Genomic DNA, 9,210 nt, shown 5'->3' on the forward strand with positions numbered 1-9,210 from the left:
TTTTTAAAAAGAAAAAAAATAAAAGGGCAACTTTTAGTTTTGCTCATTTTCCTATTATTTTTTTTTCTTTTATTATGTTATGTTAGTCAGCATAAAATACGTCATTAGTTTTTGATGTAGTGTTCCATGATTCGTTGTTTTCGTTTAACATCCAGTGCTCCATGCAATATGTGCTCTCCTTAATACCCATCACCAGGCTAAGCCATCCCCTACCCCCCCAAAAAACCCTGAGTTTGTTTCTCGTAGAGCATAGTCTCTTATGGTTCTTCTCCCCCTCCGATTTCCCCCCTTTCCTTTTTCCCTTCCTTCCCCAAATATTCTCCATGCTATTCCTTATGTTCCACAAATAAGTGAAACCATATGATAATTGACTTTCTCTGCTTGATTTATTTCACTTAGCATAATCTCCTCCAGTCCCATCCATGTTGATGTAAAAGTTGGATATTCATCCTTTTTATGGCTGAGTAATATTCCATTGTATATATGGACCACATCTTCTTGATCCATTCATCTGTTGAAGGGCATCTCGGCTCTTTCCACAGTTTGTCTATTGCAGGCATTGCTGCTATGAACATTGGGGTGCATATCGCCCTTCTTTTTCTACATCTGTGTCTTTGGGGTAAATACGCAGGAGTGCAATTGCTGGGTCATAGGGTAGCTCTATTTTTAATTTTTTGAGGCACCTGCACACTGTTTTCCAAAGTGGCTGTACCAACTTGCATCCCCACCAACAGTGTAAAAGGGTTCCCTTTTCTCCACAACCTCTCCAGCATTTGTTGTTTCTTGCCTTGTCCATTTTTGCCATTCTAACTTGTGTAAGGTGGTATCTCAATGTGGTTTTGATTTGAATTTTACTGATGGCTAATGACAATGGACATTTTTTCATGTGTCTGTTGGCCATTTGTATGTCTTCTTTGGAGAAGTGTCTGTTCATGTCTTCTGCCCATTTTTTTTTTTTTTGACTTGACTATTTGTTTTTTGGGTGTTGAGTTTGAGAAGTTCTTTATAGATCTTGGATACCATCCCTTTATCTGTAGTGTCCTTTGCAAATATCTTCTCCCATTCTGTGGGTTGCCTCTTTGTTTTGTTGACTGTTTCCTTTGCTGTGCAGAAGCTTTTTATCTTGATGAAGTCTGAAAAGTTCATTTTTGCTTTTGTTTCACTAGCCTTTGCAGATGTATCTTGAAAAATTTGCTGTCGCTGATGGCAAAGAGGTTACTGCCTATGTTCTCCTTTAGAATTTTGATGGTTTTCTGTCTCACGTTGAGGTCTTCCATCTATTCTGAGTTTATCTTTATGTATGGTGTTAGAGAATGGTCGAATTTCATTCTTCTGTATATAGCTGTCTAACTTTCCCAGCACCATTTATGGAAGATACTGTCTTTTTCCATTGCATATTTTTTCCTGCTTTGTTAATACAGCATCCTTTCCTGATTGAATGTCTTCAGAGTATAAGGATAGAAGGAACATTCCTCAATTTCATAAAATCCATCTATGAAAAACCCACAGCTAATAATCATCTTTAATGGGGAAAAACTGAGAGCCTTTCCCTTAAGATCAGGAACATGTCAAGGATGCCTACTCTCACCACTATTGTTCAACATAGTACTAGAAGTCCTAGCAACAGCAGTCAGACAACAAAAAGAAATCAAAGTTATTCAAATTGGCAAAGAAGAAGTCAAACTCTCTCTTTTCACAGATGACATGATACTTTATGTGGAAAACCCAAAAGACTCCACCCCCAAATTACTAGAACTCATACAACAATTCGGTAATGTGCCAGGATACAAAATCAATGCACAGAAATTTGTTGCTTTCTTACACACTAACAATGCAATTGTAGAAAGAGAAATTAGAGAAATGATTCCATGTATAATAGCACCAAAAGTCATAAGGTACCTTGGAATAAACCTAACCAAAGAGGTAAATGATCTATACTCTAGGAACTACAGAACACTCATGAAGGAAATTGAAGAAGACACAAAACAATGGAAAAACATTCCATGCTCATGGTTTGGAAGAATAAACATTGTTAAAATGTCTATGCTACCCAGAGCAATCTAGACCTTCAATGCCATCCTGATCAATATTCCAATGACATTTTTCAAAATGCTGGAACAAACAACCCTAAAATTTGTATGGAATCAGAAAAGACCCTGTATCATCAAGGAAATGTTTAAAAAGAAAAAACAAAGCTGGGGGCATCAAGTTGCCTGATTTCAAAGTATATTACAGGTCATGATCACCAAGATAGCATGGTCCTGTCACAAAAACAGACATACAGACCAATGGAACAGAATAGAGAACCCAGATATGGATCCTCAACATTATGGCCCATTATTTCTCTATTCTTTATTTATCTTCACTATAATCTTTCTTACTACCTTTATCTTGCTGCTCTGCATTTATTTTTTTCTTTTACTAGTTTCTTTATGTAGGATGATAGGTTGTTGATTTGATATCATTTTTCTCTTTTAATATAGGCATTTTCATCTATAAATTCACCTCTGACCATTGCTCTAACTGCATTCCAAAAGATTGGTGTGTTGTAGCTTTTTATCACTTTTCAAAGTATTTTCTTTTTTTCCTCGTGATTTCCTCTTGGACCCACTGGTTACTTGGACTATGTTGTTTAATTTCCCATATTTGTGCAGTGCTCAAATTCTCTTTTATTATTAATTTCTTTTTTTAAAAGATTTTATTTATTTATTTGAGAGAGAGAGAGAGAGAGAGAAACAGCATGAGAGGGGAGAAAGTCAGAGGGAGAAGCAGGCTCCTGCTGAGCCGGGAGCCTGATGAGGGACTCGATCCCAGGACTCGGGGATCATGACCTGAGCTGAAGGCAGTCGCTTCACCAACTGAGCCACCCAGGCACCCTTTTATTATTAATTTCTAATATCATTTCTGTGTGATTTGATAATGTTTTTATAATTTCAATAATTTTAATTTTATTGAGGATATTTGTATGATCCCTCATATTATATATCATTAATAATGTTCCATGTGTGTTTGGAAATTTTTTGTATTTGTACTATCTTGAATATTGTATAGATGTCTATTAGTTCTAGCTGACATATAGTATTCATCAAATCTTGAATTTCCTTATAAATCTCTGATTATTGTATCCATTATTTTAAGTGAGATATATGTCTTCAACTCCTGTTGGTGAATTGTCTATTTCTTTCTTCAATCTGTCAGTTTTTGCTTCCTGCAGTTTGAGACTCTGTTGTTAGTCAGAACATAGGTGTTATATCTTTCCGATGAAACTTTCTCTTATTGTTACAGCATGTTTTTTACTATATATAATAACATTTTTTTTGTTTTAACGCTTATTTTATTTTAGTATAGTCACTCCAGCTTTCTGTTTGCATAGTATAACTTTTCCCATCCTCTTACTTTCAACTATATGTGTCTTTGAATCTAAACTGTGCCTTGTAAATGGCAAATAGTTTTGTGGTGTTTTAAAAATCCATTCTACAAGGGCGCCTGGGTGGCTCAGATGGTTAAGCGTCTGCCTTCGGCTCAGGTCATGATCCCAGGGTCCTGGGATCGAGTCCTGCATTGGGCTCCCTGCTCCTTGGGAGGCTGCTTCTCCCTCTACCTCTCTCTCTCTCTCTGTCTTTCATGAATAAATAAGTAAAATCTTAAAAAAAAATAAAAATCCATTCTACCATTCTCTGCTTTTAAATTGGTGTGTTGAATTCATTAAAATTTCCTGTAATTACTGACAATATTGGATTTATATCTCATTCTACTATTTATGTTCTATATGCCTTATTTCTTTTTTGTTTTTCTATTTTTCTATTGTTGCCTTCTTTTTGTATTAAATGAGTATTTTCGAGTGTACCATTTTTTTGTAATTAATTAATTAAATTCTATTTATTTATTTATTATAAAAAAGATAGCATATTTATTTGGAAAACAATTGTTTCAAAATTATTTACCAAATTCAGTATCTACAGGCCATGGTACAAATGAGTATAAATCATCATTAATTGTTCACTTATTAAATAAAATTTTAAATTAATTGATTATGTAGAATAGTGTTTTTCCACATTTCCGTGATGAGAACCAATTGGGAGTGCTGGAGATTATTTCTGCTAATTAATACAGTGGCCTTGTATGGGCCAGTCATGTGGAAATTTTATTTTTACAAATACCTTCAGATGATTATAATGATGAAGGAAATTTAGGAAATATGATTTTCAACCTCCTTTGCAGATTTTAAGTTTTGAATTACTGATCCCAGAATGACCCTCTGCAAAGTCTTATCCAGTACAGTTTTAGGAAAGGTAAGTAAGTTATGAACATTTGTTTTGATAAAGTCTCTTCTTTGGAAGCATCATAAAAACTTTAATTTGGTTGTTTCCTAAAAAACATTCATTCTTCTTTCCATTTCTGGCCCATCTTTTCTAGAACATATTTTCCTTGCAGGGTCCATCTTTCTTAAGTCATAACAATCCAGTTGTCATATTTAAAAATTAGTTTCTTTGTAAAGAATTGTCATATTTAATAACCTTTGCTTGCTTCTGTCCAGCTCCCTTCTTTCCTGTCACTTAAGAAGTTAGGGTGCTTTGTATAGACTCAATATTCTGGCCTTTCCACCTTTTAAGGATTTATCTTGTACTGATGACCCCATGTATGCCAGCCTGGATCTCATCGTTTTTTCTAATGGTTCCAACTCCCTTTGTCATCCCAGTCAAGATAATATCTCCTTCCAAGGTCATTATCTTAGAGACATAGCTGATAATGTGGGGAATGGAAAAGTTCCTCTTTGAGGATGAACACTGACAAGGTAGAAGGCCATGAAGCTCTTGGCCAGAGTCCAGGGCAGCCCCTTCTTGCACTTCTTCCCCTTCATGTCTTTGGTGGTCATGTCCAGGCACAGGGCATAGCCTGGCACATAGTCCATGGCTGAGGCCTCTGGGATGGTGTGACAGCACCTACCCATCACCATGCCCAGCTCCAGCTGTGGTGCAGTTTGCAGCTATGGGCTGGCATAAGGATGGCAAGCCCTTGGGGGCATAAGTGGTGGACCACTTCTGGAAGGGCACCTGCTTGCTCAGTACTGCACTCTGCATCTCCCTGGTATGATCCACCTAGTTCCTGTCCATGCACATGATGTTCTTCCCCAACTCCCAGAAGTAGGACAGCAGCCTGGAAGCTGTCATACCTGGGCAGGTTGACCCTGGAGTCATCTAGTGTACCATTTTATTATTTTATTTTATAGATTTATTTTATTTATTTGGTGAGAGAGAACATGTTCACAGAGGGAGGGGCAGAGGGAGGGGGAGAGAGAGAATCTCAGACTCCCCACAGAGTGTATAGCCAACATGAGGCTCTATCACACTACCCTGAGATCATGACCCTAGATGAAATCAAGAATCAGGTGCTCAACCGAATGAACCACCCAGGCGCACCTAGTGTACCATTTTAAAACTATATTTTTGAGTTACTTTCTTAGTGGTTGCCCTGGTTAACTTCTTCACTTAAAACAATCTAGTTTTATTAAACTAATTTTATTTTGATATTATATTTAAAAAAACTTTGCTCTAATATACCTCCATTCCCTCTATCTTTCTTGTATGCTGTTATTATCATGCAAATTAAGCTTTTAAACAGCCATCAACACATCTTTTGCTTATTATTTAATGCTAATGTCTTTTTAAAAACATAGAAGGATGAAGTTACAAGTAAAAATTATTTTATACTTTTTTATTTGTCTATGTAGTCACCTTTACTAGTGCCCTTTATTTTTTCATATAGATTTGAGTTTTTGTCTACTTTCCTGTCCTTTCTGCCTGAAAGAGTATCTTTAGTAATTCTCATATATCTTCTAGGAACACTTTTTTATGTTCTGGTTTATCTGAAAATGACTTAATTTCTGTTTTATTTTAAAATATTTGAAACTATAAATTTCCTGTTAAGCACTGCTTTAGCTGTATCCTATATGTTTTGGTATGTTGTGTTTTCTATTTCATGTATCTCAAAGTATTTCCTAAATACCTTTGTGATTTCTTCTGAGGGCACTTGGTCATTTAGAAGTGTGTTGTTTAATTTCATTATGTAGGGCCTAACTGAAGCAGAGTAAAGCAGCATGGGTGCCATCCTTGTTCTGGACCTAGCACACATATTGATGTAGCTGGTCCCATTGAGTTGGCTGGAGGTCATGTGCCACTGTTAACACTAACTCAACTCTACTGCTCAGTTTTCTGAATCCCCTAAGCAGTTGTTACCACTTTTCAATCTTTTGTTTGTGCAGAAAATGCCTTTCTTCTTTTTTCTCAAATGTCAACTCACTTTGCATCTTTTTTTTTTCTTTTTTCTTTCCCTGGGGGAAAGAGGAGAGATAAAGGCATTTTCCTTCTGTTTGATGCAGTCTGCCTACTAGGAGACAGCTAAAACTTTGGACATGCCAGGGCTTAAGGAATTTCCAAGTCTCTGGAAATAGAGCTTTAGAGAATAAAAGTTGAAAGCACAACCAGAAATTATTTAAACTGGGGTATCACAGTAGTACCACCTCTTGGAAACTCCGAGAGGAGATTCAGACATATTGATTCTCCATTATATTCATCCTGTCATTCAACAACTCAAGAAATCCAAAGACTTCTTGATGTATGCATCGAGTCCAGGCTCCTTTACTAAGCTTTCAAGGCTAATAACTCTCCTTTTCTCATTGACTCCTATTTCCTAGTCTTTTGCAGATAAGATATTCCCAGAAGTATGATCATGATCACTGTTCCTACACTGGATTGGAATTCAGAAAATCTGGGTTATGATGTTCTGACACTGGTGTTGTCATCATAGGATATGGAATTGAGAAAACTGTGTTGAGTACACTTACTATACGTCAGAAACAGGTGCCTACCCTTTCCATGGATGCTTCATAATTAAGTGGTACAGCAACTCTTTGAGTAAAACATTGGGGTTTTGTTTGTTTGTTTGTTTGTTTGTTTGTTTTTACTTAGAGATGAGGAAATTGACACCAAGAACAAAGAAGGATTTGGCTTTGGTCATTCAGGGATACTTTGGCAGAGAAAAGCTCTTTCTAATATAATATCCTTCCTCTCCTCTGAAAGAAAATAAAAGAGAAAGAATTGATGAACTATTTAAATTAATAAAGACCAAATGTAAATGAGCTTAAATTTCAGCAAGAGAAAATAAGTTTCACTTAAATAAGAACTTCCTGAGAGTAAGGGCTCTTGGACCTTGGAACCATCTGACAAGAGTCTTGTACTACCTCTTCCCTCAACAAATGAAAAAACCATCTAGAATCCCCACCTCCATTTAATAGCCTCCTCAAACCGTATTAGCCATTTGGTATACTTTTCCCTTAATTTTCAAGGAGTCAAGAGGAAGGACAAAATATCTTGAAGTGACTTCCCCCACAATAACTGTTTGGTTGCAGCAAGCACATGGGCCAAATGTTAGACTAGTGAAAGTGATAAAGTTACCCTTGAGCTGGGCTTAGAAGGAGGGTGATGAGACACCTACATTTCTTGCATAGATTGTATTAAGCCACATGCAGTGGGATCTGGGGAGGCCAAAACAACAGGTAAAGAAGACATCATTTATAATAATTGTGTGTTTAGGTTTCCCCCCATATTTATTTCATATGTGGAATTTAAGAAACAAAACAAATGAACAAAGGAAAGGAAAAAGAGAGAGAGGCAAACCAAGAAACAGACTCTTAATTGCAGAGAACAAACTGATGGCTACCAGAGGGGAGGTGGATAGGGGGTTGGGTTAAATAGGTGATGGGGATTAAGGAATGCACTTGTTGTGATGAGCATGGGGGTTTTGTATGGAAGTGTTGAATCACTATATTGTACACCTATATTGTAGCTAACTGGAATTCAGATAAAAACTTGAAGAAAACACTAAAAAAACACACCACCACCAACAACAACAACAACAAAAACCCAAAAAGCATATGGAGCATAAAATTGGTGAATGAAATTCTTCAATTTTCATGATGACTATTTTGGAGATTTTTGTTTTGTTTTGCTTTGTTTTGTTAATAGAAAGTGTCAGATTATTTTTAATTTTTTTTTCTGGAGTATCTGTTTGCTAATGTCTTAGTCTGACTTTGGTCTACCTATGTGGTGACCTAGCACCAAACCTTGTTTCGATTTCACCCTCCTCAGACTTGAAAAATCTTTATCTTGCCCAATCTCCGGAGCACCAGTCTTATGACCATCTGGAGTAGAAGTTTTTAGCCTGCCCTCTTCTATCCTAAAAAGGATGTCTCCCAGTTCTATGAGAAATTTCTTCTTTTAGGCACCCTTTGATGGAGTTACCTTCAATGTCTCCAATATGTTTCGAATGGATTTTCTGAAACACTTTAGCTTTGGCCAATGGAAAATATTTTCCAAGTAAGTAAACAGTCCCAGAGAAGAGAAGCAATTTAACTAAAGTACTCTGTTAATGGTTGCACTCAAATCCTGGCCTTGTCTCTCTACCCTAAACTCCTCTTTGGAGACTCCATGTTTCAGAATATTTTTCACTGGGTTTAGATAAGAAAAAATATAAAAACATAAGGGCTTAATTGGCTGTTTTAAATTGACTTTTTTTCTACCTATATGTGTTCTTGGTTCATGTCTTTAATTAATAGAGATTACTATTCCTTTTCTTTTTTTTAAGATTTGATTTAGGGGTGCTTGGGTGGCTCAGTCGTTAAGCATCTTCTTTTGGCTCAGGTCATGATCCCAGGGTTCTCGGATTGAGCCCCTCATTGGGCTCCCTACTCCGCGGGAAGCCTGCTTCTCCCTCTCTCGTTCCCCCTACTTGTGTTCCCTCTCTCGCTGTGTCTCTCTCTGTCAAATAAATAAATAAAATCTTTAAAAATGATTTTATTTATTTATTTGAGAGCAAGATAGATAGATAGAGAGAGAGAGAGAGAGAGAGAGCACACATGAGTGAAGGGAGGGAGAGGGTGGGTAAAGAATCTCAAGCAGACTCAGCACTGAGAGTAGAGCCTGACACGGGGCATGATCCCACAGCCCTGATATCAAGGCCTGAGCTGAAACCAAGAGTCTGACACTTGACCAACTGAGCCACCCAGGTGCCCTGACTATTCAGTTTCTTAAAGAGGATTCTAGTTGTTGATGTCCTAGCCTTAAAGGAATAGGAGATATTGTTTCTAACAATGCCTGAACTTCAAGCTGTCAGATTGAGTCTTCTCTAGCAAAGTTCATAAACCATGGGACT

The 9,210-nt window shown here is 36.9% G+C and overlaps 1 pseudogene; it reads right to left on the reverse strand.

Annotated features, from left to right (window-relative positions):
* Window positions 1-4,584: 4,584 nt before the first annotated feature.
* On the reverse strand, window positions 4,585-5,171 carry LOC113931506 (annotated as a pseudogene).
* Window positions 5,172-9,210: the final 4,039 nt, after the last annotated feature.

This window comes from Zalophus californianus, chromosome X (assembly GCF_009762305.2).
Source record: "Zalophus californianus isolate mZalCal1 chromosome X, mZalCal1.pri.v2, whole genome shotgun sequence".
Lineage (NCBI taxonomy): Eukaryota > Metazoa > Chordata > Mammalia > Carnivora > Otariidae > Zalophus > Zalophus californianus.